Source organism: Panthera tigris, chromosome C2, assembly GCF_018350195.1.
Source record: "Panthera tigris isolate Pti1 chromosome C2, P.tigris_Pti1_mat1.1, whole genome shotgun sequence".
NCBI classification, from domain to species: domain Eukaryota; kingdom Metazoa; phylum Chordata; class Mammalia; order Carnivora; family Felidae; genus Panthera; species Panthera tigris.
Genome location: NC_056668.1, coordinates 97,762,140 through 97,783,808, shown reverse-complemented (window position 1 = coordinate 97,783,808; position 21,669 = coordinate 97,762,140). Strand labels below are relative to the sequence as shown.

At 37.1% G+C, this 21,669-nt stretch overlaps 1 long non-coding RNA gene across 1 annotated transcript in view; it reads right to left on the bottom strand.

The window, feature by feature from the left end:
- Window positions 1-734: 734 nt before the first annotated feature.
- LOC122230646 overlaps window positions 735-21,669 on the bottom strand; it is a 42,324-nt gene continuing 21,389 nt past the window's right edge. Inside the window, exon 3 of the long non-coding RNA XR_006207666.1 lies at window positions 735-874. This is a non-coding gene — a long non-coding RNA (uncharacterized LOC122230646). The remainder of the gene's footprint in view (window positions 875-21,669) is intronic.

Below are 21,669 nucleotides of genomic sequence, written 5' to 3'. Positions count from 1 at the left end.
TTAGGACACCAGTCGTATTGGTTTAGGGTACCCTCGTGACTTCATTTTAACTGAACTACCTCTATAAAGATCCTGTCTCCAAATAAAATCTCATTCTGAGGTACTGGGGGTGAAGAATTCAACATTTGTGTTTTGGGGAAGTATACACTTCAGTCCATAACAGTAAGGAAGAATTATCTTCTCATGTGAGATTGTGCATCACCATAAAAATGCCTATACCCAAAATGATATTTAATAAAGATAAATTTGAGAACCAAGAAAGGAAAGACATGACTCAACACTTGTTTGAGTATCTTGCTTTGGGCCCAGTGCTATGAGTCATTTTTCTCCATTTGTTGGCTAAAAATCCTAACAAATCTACTACTTTAGTTAGTATAGATGATAAACTTAAGGTTTTAGAATTTAAAATAATTTGCCAAAACCACAAAAATTAGTGACAAAGATTAGATTTGAGCAAATTTCTTTCACCATAGTCTGGAATGTCTTCAGGCATGTCTCCCCAATAACCCAAAGTGTGACCAGGTTTTTTTTTAATTAGTTTCTTTAAATAAATTAATTAATCATTCAACATGAATAAACGTCAACCACTAATGTCTTAGAAATCACAAGCAAAATACAGAAGTAAGGCACTTATTCATATAAATCATTTTTATAAACCATTTCTGTATACTCTTGTGTGCCTGTCCATCAAAAAAAGGTTATTGTTTTAGTACGTTTTTTTTTTCTTTTGTTTAGGCACTCCGCATCATCTTCAGGATAAATGATTATTGCCATCACCACCTCACGTTATCATATTTAAATCACACATTGCAGTTTGGGAAGTTATATAATGTATACTTCTTCACTTGAACCACCCAAGAACTCTGATGGGAAACTGAAAATCAGAGAAAGGAAATGAAATGAGTAAAGCCATATAAAAGTTATGATGGAAAGTAAATGACTTGAGTCAGGCCATATAAGAGTTATGATTGGTAGAGCCAGTTCCCAGCCCAGAACTTTACTACAAGCCTGATACATTTAAAGGCAGAGTGAAGTCTTATGGTTATTGGTCAGTTGTTTACTAGTGTCTTTTACAGTCTATTCTAGGATCTTTTAGTCCATATTCTTCTTATTCCAAATGACTGCAATGGTTCTTTGGATGACAGATTCTATAGTCTGCAGAGGTGAGAAAACCACTCAAACTACTGAGAACAAAGATAATTTGTTTTTAAAAAATATGCATCACATAAACCTCATTGTAATTGCATTTCCTGTAAGTACAAAAGTCAAGTGTATACAAATAGAATCTTCCTGAGTATTATAATAGTAGCAACATCGGTTATACCTTGACACGACTCAGTAAAGAAATTCTGGGCTTCATGGGGTTCTTCAGAATTCTTGGGAGAAATGTGTGCTCATGCTTGGCTGAAATGACTAGGTAATCAGACATGTTCAATTTTTAATCATATGGCATTGTCATCTATGATTTCACATCAGTGTTCCTTGTTACACCAAAAGAAATGTCATTAGTTATATATAAAGGTGATGTAATATAAAGTTTTATATTGGAAAAAGATGATGACTTGGGGAAAATCCTCATTTCTCATTTTCTTCTTTGAACTGTATGCTCCACTTTTAGCTGATAATTCTAGTTACCTAAGGAGCAATTAAAAACACTGATCTGTTAGTGCTAGTCCCAGTTTTGTTTTGTTTTGTTTTGTTTTGTTTTGTTTTGTTTTTTGATAAAATAGATTTAGTGGTGATGGGAGCTAGAATGTGTGTTCTTAAAATATTTTTCTGGGTCATTCTGAAGATGGGGAAGTCTTGGAAGCACTTTTGTAGACATCTATATTCACTGTGGCAAATATTTTTCAGAATCATTGCAGGGATAAATTAGAATCAAAGAAATACTCTGTTCCTGTACATAAAATCACATTTGGTGAGACTGACATTTCTAGGTCTCTGCCAACCATAACATCATAAGAGTGGATTATACTTAAAACCGTCATCAGATTGGATTTCAGAGGCATTTTTCAACTGTGCCACCCCTAACCACTTTTAACAATTATGAATTTAAGAAAGTCACTTAGGCTTTTTAGCATTTCACATTCATCTACAAAGTGGATAAATCATCATCATCATCATCATCATCATCATCATCATCATATTGATAAAACACCTCTGTAAGAATTCTGTAGGCTGTAAATCAGAATAAATATGTCATATAATCTTAATTTCTTTCCCTTGTGAATTACACAGCTTTCATTCAAAACACAGAATCTATCTCCTCTTTGAAACTTTTATGAAGCAACCTGGTCAGAATGGAATCGGTTCTTCTTTATACGCTGACAGTACTCAGCTAAATTCTCTCCTCTGGTACTTCACCTTCTATTTGGTGTCATAGCTACTTGTGTATGTTACTTAGCCCCATTAAGTTTTAAGCATCTTAAGTGTGGAAAACTTTTATCATCTTGGTGGCCCTTGCTGTCAACCACAGGGCTTTATATAAAGTAGATCCTCAACAAATATTTATTAAACTGCACCGATGAAAGTCTCAGGCTGTGAGATTCATGAATTGACCAACTCTCTTTTCTATTTTATCTGAGAATATCAGCAGGATTTCCTTGCTCCTTTGCCTAGTGGAAGCAACAATATCTATGAAATATTATCTACTGCAACAATATCCACTGAAATACTGAAACATTCTGAATCCATTCCTTTACCTATGGCTGACCCTTCTGAATTGTACTAGAGTAAAACAAACAAACAACAGACAAACACACAAAAAACCTATACAAAGTAAATATTCAGAATGTTTTTGCAAGACTGCTTCTACAACCCACTACAGTAATTTGGTAGGTGATACCCTTGAATGAAATTACTAGAAGTTTATCATATTTAAGAAGCAATCCTAAACTATTAGTTGCTTATACATTTATTCTTCTCAGCTTCTCATATTTTCAAAATGCCAAGAGTTATATTTTAGAAGTAATAAAATTCTGCTGATATTTATTATTTTAGGTTTTTACCAAATTTTATCTTTTAAATTATATATAGGTCTGTTACCGCTTTTAACCAAAACCTTTCTTTTTCTGACTATTAAAAGAACTTTCATTTTAAATTTGGAGTTTTATAGCATCGGGGGCATTCAAAAATATAGGTTTCAATATGTTATTTTTGCTTGTTAGATTTATTTATTAAATGTCTTCTTTGTATCTATCCCTATAACACATGATCACACAAAAATTCAAGAGCTCCTCTTAACTAACCAACAAGAATTTCAAATAACCTAGAACATGGCAGCCATGAAGTCAAAAAGCAAAATTATCATGAATTTAAGCTACAGACTTTTGAGACGGGGCCTGCTCCACTGAGCAGGTACAATCTGGCACAATCTGAAGACTCAAATGAATATTTCATTCACTATCATTATCAGATCGATACTCTATTGCAAGAAAGATATTGTATCTGTAACAGACATATCTACCTCTGATTCCCAGTTTGCATGCAAATGATCTAACTGGCACATACAGGAGCTGTTACAACAAGTGACTTATTGGGCTTAAGGATGGGATGCTGGACAAAGGAAGAAGAACACTGAAAGTGCACTTGGCAATAAGCGGAGTCAGAACATAACAAGAACGAGGAAGGCATGGGATCCCAGGACCAGACACCAAACACAGGAGGCAGATAAAGAGAACCACGAAGAGCACAAAAGGAAAACCCAGATGACAATTTGGTTTCAGACCAGATAGTGGCGGGCCAGATAAGTAAAGAAGTATTTCTGAGATATCAGGAAAAAGAAAAGTTAAGATTGCTAGATTATCAGACAGGTTTGACTTTATGGGAAAGTAACACAAGAGGAATGCCAAGCACAGGAAATAAAAATACAAATTTCTTCAGGAAAGGAAATAAACCTATGGTATACTGTTTGGTTCAGCAATAAAAAAAAACGAAAAAGCTATATCTTTTTGATGATGAAACCCATCAATATGGAATTAGCCAAAAGTGAGTTACAGCTATATTTCAGGGATAGAAGGAGGGGATGTATGCTTGCGTGTGAAAAATAACAAAGAGAGCTAAATTCTCAATTTTAACTCCTAAATAATGAGAAGAAAAATATCTAAAACTGAAAAAAATGAGAATGGCATAGTTATTTTTAAGAATAATAATGTTATAAAGGAGTAATAACTGTAAAATTTACAGATGGTTGTCAACGAAAACTGGGCTATGAGAGAACCACAGTTTTTCTTTATATGAACTACTGTGTCATTTTTTTTTGTTGTTGTTTACTTTTTAGCATTCTGAATAGGTTAAAAATACATAAATAAAATTTAAATATAAAGCAGCTTATCAAGGTAACCAGACACATCAACGCATTCAACTATTCACAGCTGTGGACAACAGCCCTCTCAGGGTTCACAGTACTTACATTCTAATGCTATCAACACCTCCACTAAACCCACCAATGACATCCTAAACAGGATGTTGTGTTTGGAACATCGCCATCTGTGAAATTAGGCGTGACAGAAAAATCAGTCCTCCAAGCTATCACTTTCATAACTTGACACTTGAATGAGGGCAATTCACCATATTCTCCTCACAAGATAAATATCATTATCCCCATTTTCCAGATGGTCTAAGTGAGACGGAAGATAACTGATGTGCCTAAAGCCACACAGCTGGGAAAGAAGAGGGTCCAGAAGTTCAGCTGAGGTCTGGTACCAAGTCACTGCTTTTGCCTTGAATCATGCAGTTCTCTTCCCATGAGGCAGGAAGACCATTTTACTGTCACTGGGGTCTCTCGTGGTGAACTACTGACACCAGGAAGAAAATCTCACATATTTGTAGAGCTTTATGAAGCAACGTTCACTCCCCACAATAACCCTAGGAATACGATAAGAGAGGCACTATTATCTACATGCTTCTAAATGAGGAAGCTGAAAGAGTCTTCCCAAGGTTTCACTGCTGGTTAGATGCCAAGTCAAAACTGACAAAAATGTGATCCAACTCTAGAACTGCTTGTGCTGGGGGGAAAAAAAGTCACATCCAATGGGAGAAAAGGACCCATGAGACTTGAACCAGACCAAACATAACTTGCCTAGACAGAACAGTTTGGGATTATTATGTTTGAAAAGTGCATTTGTCTCAAATTAGGTATAAAGTGTTAACGTAAACATTTTGCCTTTTCTTCCCTTAAATGAAGATCAAATTCATATTCCACTACAGTGAATTAAGTACTTCCAATTTCTTAGGCACTTTCACACACAATATTCCAGTCACTTCTCAGAATAATTGTAGGAGATCAGCATTATCACACAGAGACATGAAGTGTCTTCCCCTCACGACTAAGTGGCTTTCCCTTTAAGTTTCCAATGAACTCATGCCATTGGGGCTGCCATAGTTCAGAATCTGAAGGTTCATTAATTTGTAATGTTATATGATTTACACACAGAGTGCAAACAGAAAAAGGATACAGTGTGTAAGGATGCTCAAGCAACCTAGAGTCCCGCCTATTTAAGATATAAACTACCCACCTCTTCACCACACATGGCATATACCATCAATCACTTGAAGTTTCTAGTGTATTCCTCGTGAAATTTACAATAGAGTATATGCAATATGCCAGGCACAACTCCTATGTCTATGAATGTACTTAGTTATTATAACAATGTTATGATAGAGCTACTAATGCTTTACACACAAAGAAACTAAGGCACAATCACAGAAAAATTAGGAAATTTGCCCAGGTACCAACAGCTGGTAATGGTGGAACCAGGATTCAGACCCAGTCTTCAGGAATAGAGTCTTCAACCGCTACCCTCTATTAATTTCTATATAGCGAGTGTGATTAGCACATGTCAACAAAATAGTCTCCTAACTGCCTTTCTGATTCTTTTTTGGTATTGATTTCCCCTTACTTCAGTGCTTCCATGATGCAGCCAAGGAAGTCATCTTTCTCAGACACAGATCTAAACATATATCATACAACAGCAATTCAATGACTCTTCATTAATTCTTGAGTATGTAAAAAATCTCTTTAAAACCTATCCAGATATCCCTCTACCTGCTCCATCCCTTTGATATGTGGTACTAATCACTGCTCCAGTATGACATGAGCACATTAGATAATCACGGGCCTAACAGATTCAGGAACCATTTTGTTCCATTGCTGAGCTGTGGACTTACATATCCGAACATACCTCAGCTCTAAAATTTCACTTTGATGGTGTCTCAAAGAAAAACATATAGCCCTCCTATTTCCTCTACCAGGACAAAGGTTTGCTGTTTCTACATAATGTAATTCAGGATCCTAATGATTTTTAAATAAATTTAATTTCACTCTCAAAATTAACCAGATCTGGGGTTCCTGGGTGGCTCAGTTGGTTAATTGTCCAACTCTTCATTTTGGCTCAGGTCATGATCTCACAGTCCTGATATTGAGCCTTGCATCAGGCTCCATGCTTAGCATGGAACCTACTTGTGATTCATATTCTCTCTCTCTCTCTCTCTCTCTCTCTCTCTCTCTCTCACACACACACACACACACACACACACACACACACACACCTGTCCCCCACTCTCACTTAAACTCATGTGCATGCGCCTGCATACTCACTCTGTCTCAAAAAAAAAAATTATCCAGACTCCTACAACTAGTTGCAGGTAAGTTTTCCTGTTGCAGATTATCATAAAGGGTGTGTGTGTTTCTGTGCATGTGTGTGTGTACTTGTAGGTGTACTCCAGAAAGAGTCTAGTAACTATGGAGTTGTGACTGCATTCCTAGCACTCTGCTAAAGCTCTACCTTTTCTGTGCCTTGACATCAACTCAATGGAATAGGTATCATTATCCCTATTTTGAAAATTAAAAAAATAAATAAATAAAGCTCTGCGTATCTGCGATAACAAAGAAGATAAAAATGATACATGCTGAGTCAGATCTATAAATACAGAGAAAAAAACTGATGGTTGCCAGAGGGAAGGGAGTAGGGAAAATAGGGGGAAAAAAACAGGTGAAAGAGAATGGGAGACATAGGCTTCCAGTTATGGAATGAATAAGTCATGACAATAAATGGCACATGGTGGGGAATATAATCAATGATAAGGCAATATCGTTGTATGATGGTAGCCACACTTGTGGTGCCTGTTTAAAGAAGCAGGATCTCGGGGGGCGGGGCCGGCAGCTTTGGTGACTCTAAAGAAGCAGAATCTCTATTTTGTACCTGAAACTAATGTAACATTGTATATCAACTATACTCTAATAAAAAAAATAATTAAGAAAAGATACATGCCACAGGTTGAAACAACCTTGATAGTTTTTATATTTAAATTGTACACAGATTACTTAGTGATGACTGGAAGGTGTCAGTGATATTGTTAGCAACTAACAGTCTGAGACTTCCATTCATCTTAAAGCAAGAGCATCTAACACAAAATTTAAGTTTAATAGTGCCATTTTAAGGTAGCAACACAACATTCAGGGGGGCCTGGAGGGTTCAGTGGGTGGAGCATGTGACTCTTGATCTCAGGGTCATGAGTTCAAGCCCCACATTGGCCATGGATCCTACCTTTAAAAAAATACAAAATCCCAACCCAAGAGACCCGAAGATGCTGAGGGAAACATTTTCAGATTTTACTACTTTGTCACACAGTTCTTCACTCTTAAAAACTATTTCTTTTAGGGGCACCTGGGTGGCTCAGTTGGTTAAGCATCCAACTTTGGCTCAGGTCATGATCTCACTGTTCGTGAGTTTCTGCCCTGAGTTGGATTTTGTGCTGACGGCTCAGAGCCTGGAGCCTGCTTCAGATTCTGTGTCTCTCTCTCTCTGTTCCTCCCCAACTCGCACTCTCTCTCTCAAAAATAAATAAATATTACAAAATAAAAATTAAAAAAAATACATTTCTTTTATGTGATAGGCATGGGGCTTTTCAAAATGTTCAAGGGACAAATTTAAAGAGAAATTACAACTGACACCACAGAAATACAAAGGATCATAAGATACTATTATGGACAATTATCCACCAAAAAATTGGAAAACCTAGAAGAAACGGATAAATCCTGAGAAACACAATCTTCCAAGAGTGAAACATGAAGACATAGAAAATCTGAATACATGGAACATAAGTAAAAAAGTTGAATCAGTAATTTTAAAACTCCTCAAAAGCAAAAGTTTAGAGCCAGAGAGCTTCACAGGTAAATTCTACCAAACATTTAAAAAAGAGTTAGTGCCTAGTTTTCTAAAATTATTCCAAAAACTTTTAGGAAGAAAAAATGCTTCCCAACTGCTTTACAAGGCCAGCATTACCTTGCTACCAAAACCAAACAAAAATACCACAAACAAGAAAAGTACAGGCCAATATCCCTGATGAACAAAGATGCAAAAATCCTCCACAAAATACTAGCAAACTGAATTTAAGAACATATTAAAGGTGGGGGGGGGCGCCTGGGTGAAGCATTCCACTTTGGCTCAGGTCATGATCTCATGGTTCATGAGTTTGAGCCCCACGTTGGCCAATTTGCTGACATCGAAGAAGAAACAAGTAAACAGAAGATACACCGTGCTCATGGATTCAAAGAATACTGTCAAAATTTTTACAGTACTTAAAGCAATCTACAGATTCAACTCCATCCCCACCAGAACACCAATGGCATTTTTCACAAAATTAGAACAAAAATCCTAGAATTTGTATGAAACAAAGGACCCCTAATTGCCAGAGTAATTCTGAAAAAGAACAAAACTGCAGGTTTCACACTCCCTGATTTCAAACTATACTACCAAGCTACAGCAATCAAAACAGTATGGTACGAACATGAAAACAGACACAGAGATCAATGGAACAGGGTAGGGAACCCAGAAATAAACCCACTCATATATGGTTAATTAATCTATGACAGAGGAGGCAAGAATATACAAGGGGGATAAACAGTATCTTTAATAAATGGTAGTGAGAAAACTGGAAAGCTACATGCAAAAGAATGAAACTGGACAACTATCTTACACCACAGATAAAATAAATGTAAAATGTATTAAAGACTTAAATGTAAAACCAGAAACAATAAAACTCCTAAAAGAAAATATAGGCAGTATGTTCTTTGACATCAGTCTTAGCACTATTTTTTGGACCAGTCTTCTCAAGCAAGAGCAACAAAAACTTAAATAAACATATGGGATGACATCAAACTAAAAGCTTTTGCACAGCAAAGAAACCCGGCAACAAAATGAAAAAAGCAACCTACTGAATGGAAGAAGATATTTGCAAATCATTCAGCCAATAAGGAGTTCATATAAAAAATATATAAAGAACCTATATAACTTAACAAACAACCTGAATTAAAAATGGGCAAATTTTATTTCTCCAAAGAAGCCATACAGATGGCTAACAGGCACATGAAGATATTCAATCTCACCAATCATCAGGAAATGCAAACCAAAACCAAAATGAGATACCACTGCACACACACCTGTAAGACTGGCTATAATTAAAAAGACAAAAAATACCAAGTGTTGGCCAGGATATGGAGAAAAGGGAACCATCGTACCCTGTTAGTGGCAATATAAGTTGGTGTAGCCACTATGAAAAACAGTACGGAGATTGCTCAAAAAATTAAAAACAGAGATACCACATAGTCCAGCACTCTACTTCTATGTATTTATCCAAAGAAAACAAAATGCCAATTTTAAGAGACATACACACCCTTATGTTCATTGCAGCATTATTTACAATGGCTGACATATGGAAGCAACCTGAGTGCCCACCATGTGATATCTTAAGACAACCTAAGTGTCTTCATGTGAAGACATACACACACACATTGGAATACTACTCAGCCATAAAAAAGAATGAAATCTTGCCATTTGCAACAACATGGATGGACCTGGGGGGGTATGATGCTAAGTGAGATAAATCAGACTAAGAAAGACAAATATCATAGCATTTCACCTATACGTGCAGTCTAAACACCAAACGAACAAACAAAACAGAATAGAAACAGACTCATACAAACAACAAATGAACTGTAGGTTGCCAGATGGGGAGAGGTCAGGGGTGAAAGCAAGAGGTAAAGGGATTAAGAGGTAGAAACATCCAGTTATAAAATAAATAAGTCATGGGAATGTGATATACAGCAGAGGGAAATATAATCAATAGTATTGTAATAACTTTTTATGGTGACAGATGGTAACTAGAGTTATCACGGGAATCATTTTGTAATATATAAAAATGTTGAATCACTATGATGAACACCTGAAAATAGGATACTTTATGTCATTTATACTTCAATAAAAAAAGAAAACGTGTAAGAGAAAGCACTCTCGTATCGGTTATTTAAACCAGCATGTTCTAAAGCACCTCTCATTCTCTTTGATGCTTCTCTGCAGCATGTCTCACAGAACAACCTTTTTATAAACCTTCAATTTCTTTGGTCAGAGATTAGAGCATTTGATGTCATATATAGACAATAAAATCCTTTTTATCTCAGCGGTATTTCATTATACTTTGTGACTTAGAAACAAAACGGGCTTAAAGTCAAGCCAAGACACATCTTTAAGATTGCTATGATAATGCTAATATGCCCTTTAAAATCGAGGCAGCCGGGAAATTGAAGGGGTGACAAGTGGAACCAACTTGCATCAAACTGGCATGACACCAGACACTGGCATGGCCTAAGTGACAGCTGCAGCATCTGGAGAGAGCTTGATAAGAAAATCCTGTTATAATACTGAGCTGGTTTTCCTTAAATTACATCTTACATGATTTCATAGGTGCCATATTTTATTTTAGAACAAAATTTCTTTTGAAACTGAAATACTCTTGTCCTTAAGCAAATGTGAAGGAAGTGGTATTTGATTGTCCTTTGGCAGAAGGCAGACCCATGTGTATTTAATTGGGCCCTTTACCTGAGGGATTTCTCTTATGAGAACAGAGTGTGGGACTATGACTTTGGGTTGCAATGTAAATGCTGGCAGAGCACTGAGAGCAAGTTCAACAAAATAGCTGCTGCCTGTGACAGTTGTTACAACACACTGAGCGGTCTGGGCAGCCAGTGGATAAAGTAGAACCAAGTCTCAGCTTCACTCCCAATTGAGCATCCTCTTTGGACTGAAAGTCAGGGGTAAACTACCCAGGAGTCTGGCGTATGGAGTATGATAAGGAGGCCCCCACAGGCCCACAAGCTCTGCTTCACTGCAGTGGGAAATACTCTAGGCAAAGACCATTCTATCATCATCTCAGCCTCTAGCTTCAGGCTGTGGGTGTCCGCTAAAGGAGATGGTTCCTTTCTAGTGAATGCCTCTCCTCCTGGGGACCGAAAAGAAAAATGGTCTCCCTTCGCTTTTTCATTCACCCAATATATGCTTATTAAACGACCTCAGGCACTGTGATTCCATGATTAGGACTTCTGTAATACACAATTAATATCATAATGACCCTCCCTCAGCTCACAGACCACTAGAGTAAGCATCTATATAAACAGACCATTGCAGTGTGGTATGATCAGAGCATAAACAGAAGCATGTACAAAGAATTACCACCATCGCAGCCTTCTTCGTTTTCCCACAATGTGGAAAATGCACAGTCTCATTTTTGAAAATTTCTAGTTTTCCCATAACTTCAGGCAAATTCTTCTTTAAAAACGTGTGAACAGCTGACCTACAACCTCTTTGACTGATGTTGTGTAAACATTAATATTTTATCTGTTGCTTTTACAAAACAGTACAAACCCCAAAATTAGAAAATGTACAATCTAAAAAAAAATGGAAAAGAAATGAAAAAATTTCCAGTAAGTGATATGACATATTTTACTTTTCTGAAAAATCACAAACCTAAGTCATAAGAAAGAAGGTGTAGTATTTGGATTAGGTAAACCTATTATGTTAGCTTTTTTTCTTCTTTTTTAAGCTTATTTATTTTGTGAGAGAGAGAGAGAGAGGGCAAGGGAGGGGCGGAGACAGAGAGAGAGAATCCCACACAGGCTCTGCACTGTCAGCATGGAGCCCCAACAGGGGGTTCAAACTCACAAAATGCAAGATCATGACCTGAGCTGAAATCAAGAGTTGGACTCTTAAGCAATGAGCCACACACACCGCACCACTCCCCTTTTTAAGATTATGTTAGCTTTCTTGGGGCGCCTGGGTGGCTCAGTGGGTTGGGCGGCCGACTTCGGCTCAGATCATGATCTCGCGGTCCATGAGTTCAAGCCCCGCGTCGGGCTCTGTGCTGACAGCTCAGAGCCTGGAGCCTGTTTCAGATTCTGTGTCTCCCTCTCGCTGGCCCTCCCCTGTTCATGCTCTGTCTCTCTCTGTCTCAAAAATAAATAAAACGTTAAAAAAAATTAAAAAAAAAAGATTATGTTAGCTTTCTTAAATCTTTTCTGAATTAGGTGGAGTATACAAAAGAATAAACAAATACAGGATTAAGGTATGATCTCTGCACTCACAGAAAGATAACAAACAAGGTAAAGAATGCAATCGCGCAGAAAGCTAAAACTAAATTCTCATAGATCACACATCTGATATTGGCAACAAATTATCAGCCACTGGCAACAGCTCATTCTAAAACCAGAATTGACAATAATTTCTGATACATATAATAACATCAACATCATAGGCACATTATTTTCCAGAGAATCATCAGCAGAAACAGTTAGTGTCATGTGGGTGATTTATCATACAGTCTCAGTGAGGATCCCAGAAAAGGCTAGCCTCGGGGGTGAGTGATACTTTTGCTCTACTGCTCTACGTTCTCCACTCTACTGTCTTGGCAAACCTTACGCCAAGGTTTAAACACTTCTGTTCCTCGTATGTCCCCTATTTCAAGGAAGTTTAATAATGTTTGCTCAGTTGGCTAGTTGGCCCTAAAATACAGTACAGGAATTAGAACCAAGTCAGAAGGTAAAATTGCTACCCAAGCCGCTGCCTCCCACACCACCGAAAGGAGGGCCTTCTGTATTATAGTTATTATATTCACAATAGGAAAAGGGGCATTTTCTACATACTTTGCTCAAAGGCCTAATATTTAAACCTATTTCACTGACTACTGACTAGCAATATTCCCTCACAAAGTATTCATCACCTACCGTAGAAATTTATGCATGTTAGTATGTCATGAATGTATTGCAATTAGACATTTTTCTTTTTAATAATACTTTCTGTTCCTACCCTGTGGTTTTGAAAAAGGGAGAGCCAGATATAAAGACAGAAATAGAGAGACTTCTTGTCACCCCAATTCTCATAAATTCCTGATTGTAAATCTTGCTTCTGACTTTAATTAAGGTATCTTACAGTCCTCACATTTTGTCAGCTAGTGTGGACATCCTAGTTTCCTGCCACTAGGGGATCATAATGCATCCCAGCGCTTGCATTAAAATGCACACCTAGAAAATAAAATTCCTGGCACCTGAAGTTCCCCTTGCTCTCACCATTCTCATTTTTTTTCCTTTGTTATTTTTATTTTATTTTTATTATAGGATCATCTTGTTACACCACCAATGGGACCACTACATCGTGTCAACAAAGGAAGTATCTGTCAGATAATGCACACTGGCTAAGAATGAACAAACATCGGCTGAGTTGGGGATATTATCCAGATCCTTTACCATGACCTAGAGTTATCCATTCTTTTGTCCTGAGCCAATTACACTCTGCCTGAGCTTATGACCAACTTCCTCCCTTGACCAAGCTCGATGCATATTGCATGACTCCAACCAATTTTAGCTGGTTGTGTCCCCAGGCAGATTCACATATTATTTGTTCCTTTGGATGAACGGCCATTCAGCAACCATTACCCAGTGCATTAGTAGTGCCTCAGGACAGGAATCACATCCAGAAATAAGTATGAACATCCCACACACTGCCAGCTGTTTATTCACTATATGATTACAAGACTGTGTGCTCTAATCCACCATGTCAACTCTAAAATAGTTTAGTCATTTTAATGGAGGGGGTGAAAAAAACTCACTGGAAATATATATGTATACACTCACTGGAAATATATATGTATACACACACATAGGTATACATATAATGTAGATATAGGTGACTATATGTGTGTGTGTGTATATATATATATATATAGAGAGAGAGAGAGAGAGAGAGAGACTGAGAGAGAGAGAGAGAGACTTCTGTTCCTTTTATGGCCCCTACTTATATATATAAACTTTTTTTTTGCCAATTTTCTCCCTAACAGACTCAAACTCTCTTCTGCTATCAAGTACTCATGACCTTATAGAGTTCAAGGACTCCCACGACCCAGGACAAGAATTTGGCCTATGCCAATCACAGGGACTTCATTTACCTTGTGAGTAGTTGAGTCATGGGCATTCAACCCAACTCTGGTCAATGGACACTGAGCAAAATTCTGTGTAACTTTTTGGAAAGGTTTACTGGTTAAGAAAATGAAATGCAGAGGAGGAACATGTTCCCATATATAAATCATCAGGTTGGTACGTGATTCCTAGAAGTGTTGCACCTATCAGGTAACTATGAGGGAAAGCTCACTGACATGCTGAACAAGTCAGGGGGTGGTCTATGAGTAGGGCCAGCACCTGCATCCTGGATGAGGTCCTTGAACTGCTAAGTTAACCAACCTTGGATATTTCTTACCTGTACTTTTATTATCATGTAAGAACATAAATGGACTAGTTCTTGTGAGTCATAGAAAGTGCATAAACATGCCATTGTTAGTTAGATTTTCTAGTACTTGTAGCTGGAAACATTCTAGCAGGGACAACCTGTATTTCCAATTTACAATACTTCCTTGGATTACAAAAATTTCAAAGGTCAACCATTCTCAGCATAATGGGAGTAAGGATGAGCAATCACCTGCTTCTCTAAATTCATTATCCAAACATTATGTCTATGTCTCCTCTCCTATTATGACAGCTAAATTAATACAAACATATCTATGATAGCATTTTATGAAATCCGAATATGAAAACTAGAACAAGGCAGATGCCAATCCTGGGACAGAAAAAAAATTATTCAAAATAAGTCACCCAATATAGGAATTTCTGAAGCATTCTCTAAAGAAGAAAACCCTAGGAAGCTCAGGGAAGCCAATAACAATGAGGAATAATGAAGTGGAACTTGAGAATTCCACAGTAGGTAGAACACGGTGGATGCTAGAATACTAGGATAGGGAAATGGGCAGACTGACTACATTATCTGTGCTTCCCCATGGAAAGTAAAAATGCAGGGATCCTTGTTCAGAACCTGTTAAATAATTCAAAGCAGATAGCAGAGTACTAAAGCAAGCATGGAGTCCTAGAAGGATCCTGAGAAACAGTGGGGCCCTGAGCCACTTTATGGGTAGCACATTCTATAAAGTCAACTGGATGCTGTATACACCTAAGAGGTATGATCATGGCCAGTCCATGTAGAGGAATTGAGATAGGATGGACACAGTAATCCATTTATGGGTACAAAGTAGGAGTGAGTCCCAGAAAGACTTTCTTAAACTTCGTTTCCAATCCAAAGATAGGAATTTGGAGGGGTAGTGGCACCGTTCTATAGTCAACCCTACAAAGACCCTTTCACATTTTAGATGAAAATCATAATATGAAATGCTATTTAAATGACATGGAAATGGTGATATATAATGTTAATAAAGGTAGCAGGACGTAAAATTTTGTGTATGTGTGTGTATGTGCTCATGGGGTGTGTATACAAATAGACTCAAAGGAAGTACACCAAAATATATTAACAGTATGTGTATTAGTTAACTCAGACATCATAACAAGACACCATAAAGTGAGCGGCTTCAAAACACAAATTGGTTCTCTCACAGTTCTAGAGGCTGGAAGTTTGAAATCAAGATGTTGGCAAAGTTGATTTCTTCTAAGGGGTGTGAGAGGAAGATCTGTTCAGGGATGCTCTCCTTGGCTTCTAGATGACTATGTTTACATGACATTCTCTTTGTAGGAGTGTCTGTCTCCAAATTCCCCCCTTATGACACTAGTCATGTTTAATTAAGGCCCATTCTGATGACCTCATTCTACCCTGATTACTTTGTAAAGATCCTATTTCCAAACAAGGTCACATTCTGAGGTACTGGAGGTTAGAGCTTTGACATATGAATTGAAGGTGAGGAGGGGACACAATTTAACCCATATAATAGATTAACCATATGATGGAACATAATTTTTCTTAATGTATTTTCATAGCTTTCAGAATGTTCAATCATTTTTATAGAGACAGAAAACATTATGAAAATATAGAGTTCAACAATGATCTAAATAACAAGCTAAAGAAAATTCGAATCATGGGATACTGGCTGATTGTAACAGACGAGTCTTGGTGAGGAATATGGGGAAAGAACATATGATGTGTAAGAAAATACTGTATCATGAGAGTGAATCATTCTGTAGCACAATATAAGTAGTTCATTAGAGTAATGAATCTCTACTGAAAGAATTTTATACCCTTAAGAATGATCATCCCAACCCTCAATCTTTATCCCTTCTCACATAACTTTTCTCACTGTGTTGATCCCGGATTCTAGCTCTACATTAAAAACTACACCATATACCTACCTATCCATTCCAACTTCCAGAATCCCAAACAAAGTGCATCCAAAACGTTCGGGTTTTTTGGGTTTTTTTTAAGTAAATTTATTTTATTTTTTATATTAAATATAATTTATTGTCAAATTGGTTTCCATACAACACCCAGTGCTCATCCCAACAGGTGCCCTCAATTCCCATCACCCACTTTCCCCTCTCCCCCACCCCCCATCAACCCTCAGTTTGTTCTCAGTATTTAAGAGCCTCTTATGGTTTGCCTCTCTCCCTCTCTGTACCTTTTTTTTTTCCCTTCTCCTCCCCCATGGTCTTCTGTTAAGTTTCTCAGGATCCACGTATGAGTGAAAATATATACTAAGAAACATCCTCAGATTCTGGTTAGATTGAAACTGGAAGGATAAACATCCATTCAGAAATACATTTACTCTTCACTATGTTTTAAGAGTCCAACAAGCCTATATTCTCATAGAGTTTAATCACTTTGTAGCTACAGATTAATTATTACTTTATAGGGTTGTAAGAATTGTAAGAATTGTAAGATTCACTATTACTTTATAGGTTTGTAAGAATTGTAAGAATGACTATTATCATTATTTCCATTTTTTTCATTCACTCTGTCAAATATTTTTAAGAACTCCTAGGGTACACAACATAATATAAGACATATCTGTTCATAATTTTTAAGTGGAGTAACCTGTGAATATATTCAAGGCAGTGGTTCAACTGTTAGGAGAACTCATTAAGCTTTGTTCTATTCCATTGGAATAGATTCAGTCCCCAAATCCCCACCTGGCCATGTGGTACCTTATAGAAAACAAACAATATGATCCAAGAACATAAACTACTCGATCAGTTGACCAATACAATCCCTAGGAAGAAGGGAACACACACACACACACACACACACACACACACACACACACAGAAAGAGAGAGAGAGAGAGAGAGATACCAAACATATAAAGTTTCAACAAATGCTAAGATCACTAAAAAACATTTTGGATACATTTCAAAGGAAGTTACAGGAACATGTCACCCACCAAAATCAAAACACTTAGCTGTCATTGAAATTTTACAAGACAAATTGGAGCTGCCAAAATCTTCTAGAAATCCCATGTACTTCAAGGATGAATATAATCTTTGCACTGCATCTTAGCTTAACAACAACAAAAATATAGACGGAAACTATAAACATAAACTTAGACTCTTCTAAGGGCTTAATTGCTCAACATTATGATTTTCTAGATACTATCATATATTTTAGCTGACATTAACAACAGTTTAGTTCAAATTGGCATTCACAATATAAAGTAGCAATTATAATTGGAGATATCACCTATTAAATCATACCCTGACAATGCCAAGTTTGTTTGCCATTATGGAAGATAGAATTTGTTACTTTTATTTTTTTACAAATATAAGCGAAGATCAAATATATATTCTCCATCACAATGTGACAACACAGAAGTTGATGTGCATTCTATATAGGATTTTAATATTTATAAAGTCAGAAAATGCTACTGTCTTCAGAGTCTGAAGTTGAATGACATCTTCATGTTGAATCAGTGTCATTTACTTTGAGGTTTGAGTGGCCACTATGTGTAAAGCATTGTTAAAAAATTCTGCATGAGTTAAAAATATACAGCCCCCTGCCCATTCTTCAATACAATCACAATCTAATAGAAGAAATAAGACATATGAAAATTATCTTACCAGACAATATAATTGCTTTGTAATCAATGCAAATAAATAACTATGAAGATTTAAATGATGGGAAACACTTTCCTGTGCAGTGTAATTGCGAGACCCTTCAAACAGAAAGTGCTAGATCTTTTAAAGGATGAGATTTCCATAAGAACCCATGAATAAGAAGAAATTCCTGACAAATGAAATATTTTCAGCCAATTCAGAGAGAAGTATTTGAGAAACAGCCAGAATTATAGCTGGATTGGAAGGAGGCTGAAAATTCAGAGGGCCAAAATCCTAAAACAGGAAAAGGAGAGAGAAGGGCTAATATCACGGGATGGCTGAAGCATGAGAAGGCAAAAACACATCTTCCACAAGTATCCTTCATTCTATTGTTTAGCATTTCCTTCTTGCTTTTCAAGTGGGACTGGGCTTGACTGCAGGAAATACTCCGACAATCATGCCATGTTTTTGAAAAACAGGGCATACGACACACACACACGCTAAACTTCTCTACAAGATACAGTCCTCAGCAACAGACAGATTTCTGAAATTTCAGAAGTGATGATTCTTTTTTTCTCTGATGAAAATACTTCTGAACAGAACACTTTCTGTAGTATTGATCATCTTGGTGAAAGTGGTCTTAACAGTCATTTTTTTGTTTTTGGAAATAGGAATTTGATCTAGATTGGAAATAAGAGATAATGACCTAAATAGCATGAATTAAAACAACTATTCCCTCTTATTAGCTCAGGTTTTAGAAGCTCTTATGTCTAATCTTCTAGACTCAAAAATTTTATTTCCAGCAGATTATTTACTCACTCTCTCTCTCTCCCTCTCACTCTCTCTCTCTCTCTCTCTCTCTCTCTCACACACACACACACACACACACACACATAATCTCTGTTACCATTAACTTTAGCCTTAAAATTGAGCAGAGCTTGATAAATACAACACAAACCAGCAGGCAGCTTAAGTTTCAATGAAGAGCCAGAATTTTCCATACTTATTTACTGTACTACATTTAAATCAGTAAGACAAAGATGGTCTGTCTTCCCCTCTCCCCTGCCGTATTTCAGCACCGGATGGTGTACATAAGTGATGAATCATGAGAATCTACCCCCAAAACCAAGAGAACACTGTATGCACTGTATGTTAGCAACTTGACAATAAATTGTATTTAAATAAATAAGTAAACATTAAAAAAAAAAGATGGTCTGCCTTGACGCTAACAGTGAATGCAATATTTTCAAAAAACAACAGAAAAATAATTGGTAATTGACTAGGCACTGTTTTAAAAAATATTCAAACCCAGTCCCATTTCATGCTTTGTCTTATATTCTTGTTAGATATGTTTCCTACCAGATAGAATGCTATCTCTCTGATATCAAATGAGTTACTTAAAAATAGCTCTACGACCTTGGAATATTATGGAAATTTCCTGAGCCTCAGGTTTCCTACTTGAAAAAAAAAAGTAATACTATTTAAATGAACCATTCCATGTATCATGCCATGATTTCAAATGTCTACATTTTACCTTCCTTCTATGAAAAATTACAGTCTCAGTTGCTCCGTTGAGTACCAGATTGTGCCATTTAAAAATATGATAATTAAAGTAATGATCAGAGACTAGATTTGCAAGTGCACATTTTGGTGTGAATACATTGCTCGGTCCTCCCCTTCTGGCTTGGGATAATGCACCAGCACGCTCATGCCAGCCGCTGAGGTTAGAAAGCGTTCTGCCTGTGAGGATCCTAGATTTTCACTTCACAATGGCTTTATCAGCTTCTGCAGCTGCTGGATAATGCAAGCTCCTAAGAGGCTCTAAGAGACACTTAGACACCTGTCAAACCAGGTGCAGTGGGACAGCAATTGCTCAAGAAATATCTAGACTGGCATGGAGCCAATTCGTTCTCCACCCTTTAAAAAAAAAAAAAAAAAGGCTAATGTGATCACATTTAAGTAATAGGGCCCTTTCCCATCCAGACATCTTTACAGGCACTGAAAACATAGAAAAGCGTGCTTTTTAAAAATCTGAAGCAAGGCTAGGTCAGGATCCAGAAATAAGGCTTACTCAGCCTGTTCTGAAATGTTACCCAGTGGTTAATCATTAATGAGACACTAAATTTATGAAACCTTGAAGTGAAACAGAAGACTAAGATTTTGGCATCAAGTTTCATTTGTATCAACTTTCTGGAGGAAAAAACAGCTCGGTAAGTTGGACTACCGGCTGCTGGGGCTACCCCAGGGCATCAGTGTTGTTCTGTAAAATCATACTATATCATCAGCATACATGTGCACAGGGGAGAAAACACATTAGACTGTAAGATAATCGTCAAGCAGAGAAAATAAAATACGCCCTCAGGCGTCCCATTTGTAATTCCCCTGAATCTATGCTCACACGGCTTTCTTTCCTGTACAATTCCTCAAGTTAACGCAAACCACTTTATGCAGTCACTACAAGGCCCCAAATCCCTGAAGTTTTCTAGGGGTAATTTATGGCTCGCTCAAGAAAAAGCCTTAGAGAGGTCAATAAAAATTGCTCCTATCACACAGTCTTCACCTATTGCATTAGAGATACCATGGGTGCCACATCCTGAGTGACTGGTTGACTATGAAGCCTGACAACAAAAGAGCCAGCACAACCCTGGCTGCAGGTAGCGTGAAATGTGTGCATATGCATTGTGGGGGATTTTTGTTTGTATGTTGGTTTGTTTTTCAGAAACAGAACCAAAATAGGCCTTTGCTAATTCAAGTGTCTTAATTCTCTTTCTGTGGAGGTGAGCGACACTGGCATATCTCCCAGGCTGAATGAGGAAAGACCTCAGAACAGAAGTACTTACCTCAGCTATTATAGGAATTACCAAGTAAACAAACTGGGCTTTTCACGGAGATCATATCTCAATTTAGTGTCCATCAGGAAATAACTGCAAACCTTCCAATGCAAAAATTAATTTCTCTCCACCAAAAATCCGCATTAATTGCTCCTATGTGTATTTGTGGGCATGAAGGCACAGTCCCCATCACCAAAAGCCATCACCAAAAGGTGAAAGAATTCACAATAATGATCTGGTACATATCATCAGAATTCTACTGTTTTAAATGTTTACAGTTAATTATTTTGACAGATTTTTCATATATATTTCCTATTCCTTGAATATATATCTCCATTCCCCAAAAAAACCTTTCCAGATGTTTCCAGAGATGAATTCCCTAGTTATGTATGTATTAAATAGAAGAGCTGGCCTGCCAGCTGTCTCAGTCTTCTGTTTACAAACACATTGTGTATCAGTCAGGGTTCTCCAGAAACATAGAACTTGTAGGATCTATATAGACATATGAGAAGATTTATATGGGAACTGGCTCCTGGTGATTATGGAGGTTGAGGTATGCCATCAGCTATCTGAAGAACCAGAAAAACAAACATTTACTTAAGTCTGAGTCCAATGGCCCAAGAACCAGGAGATTTGATATCCAAGGGCAGGAGAA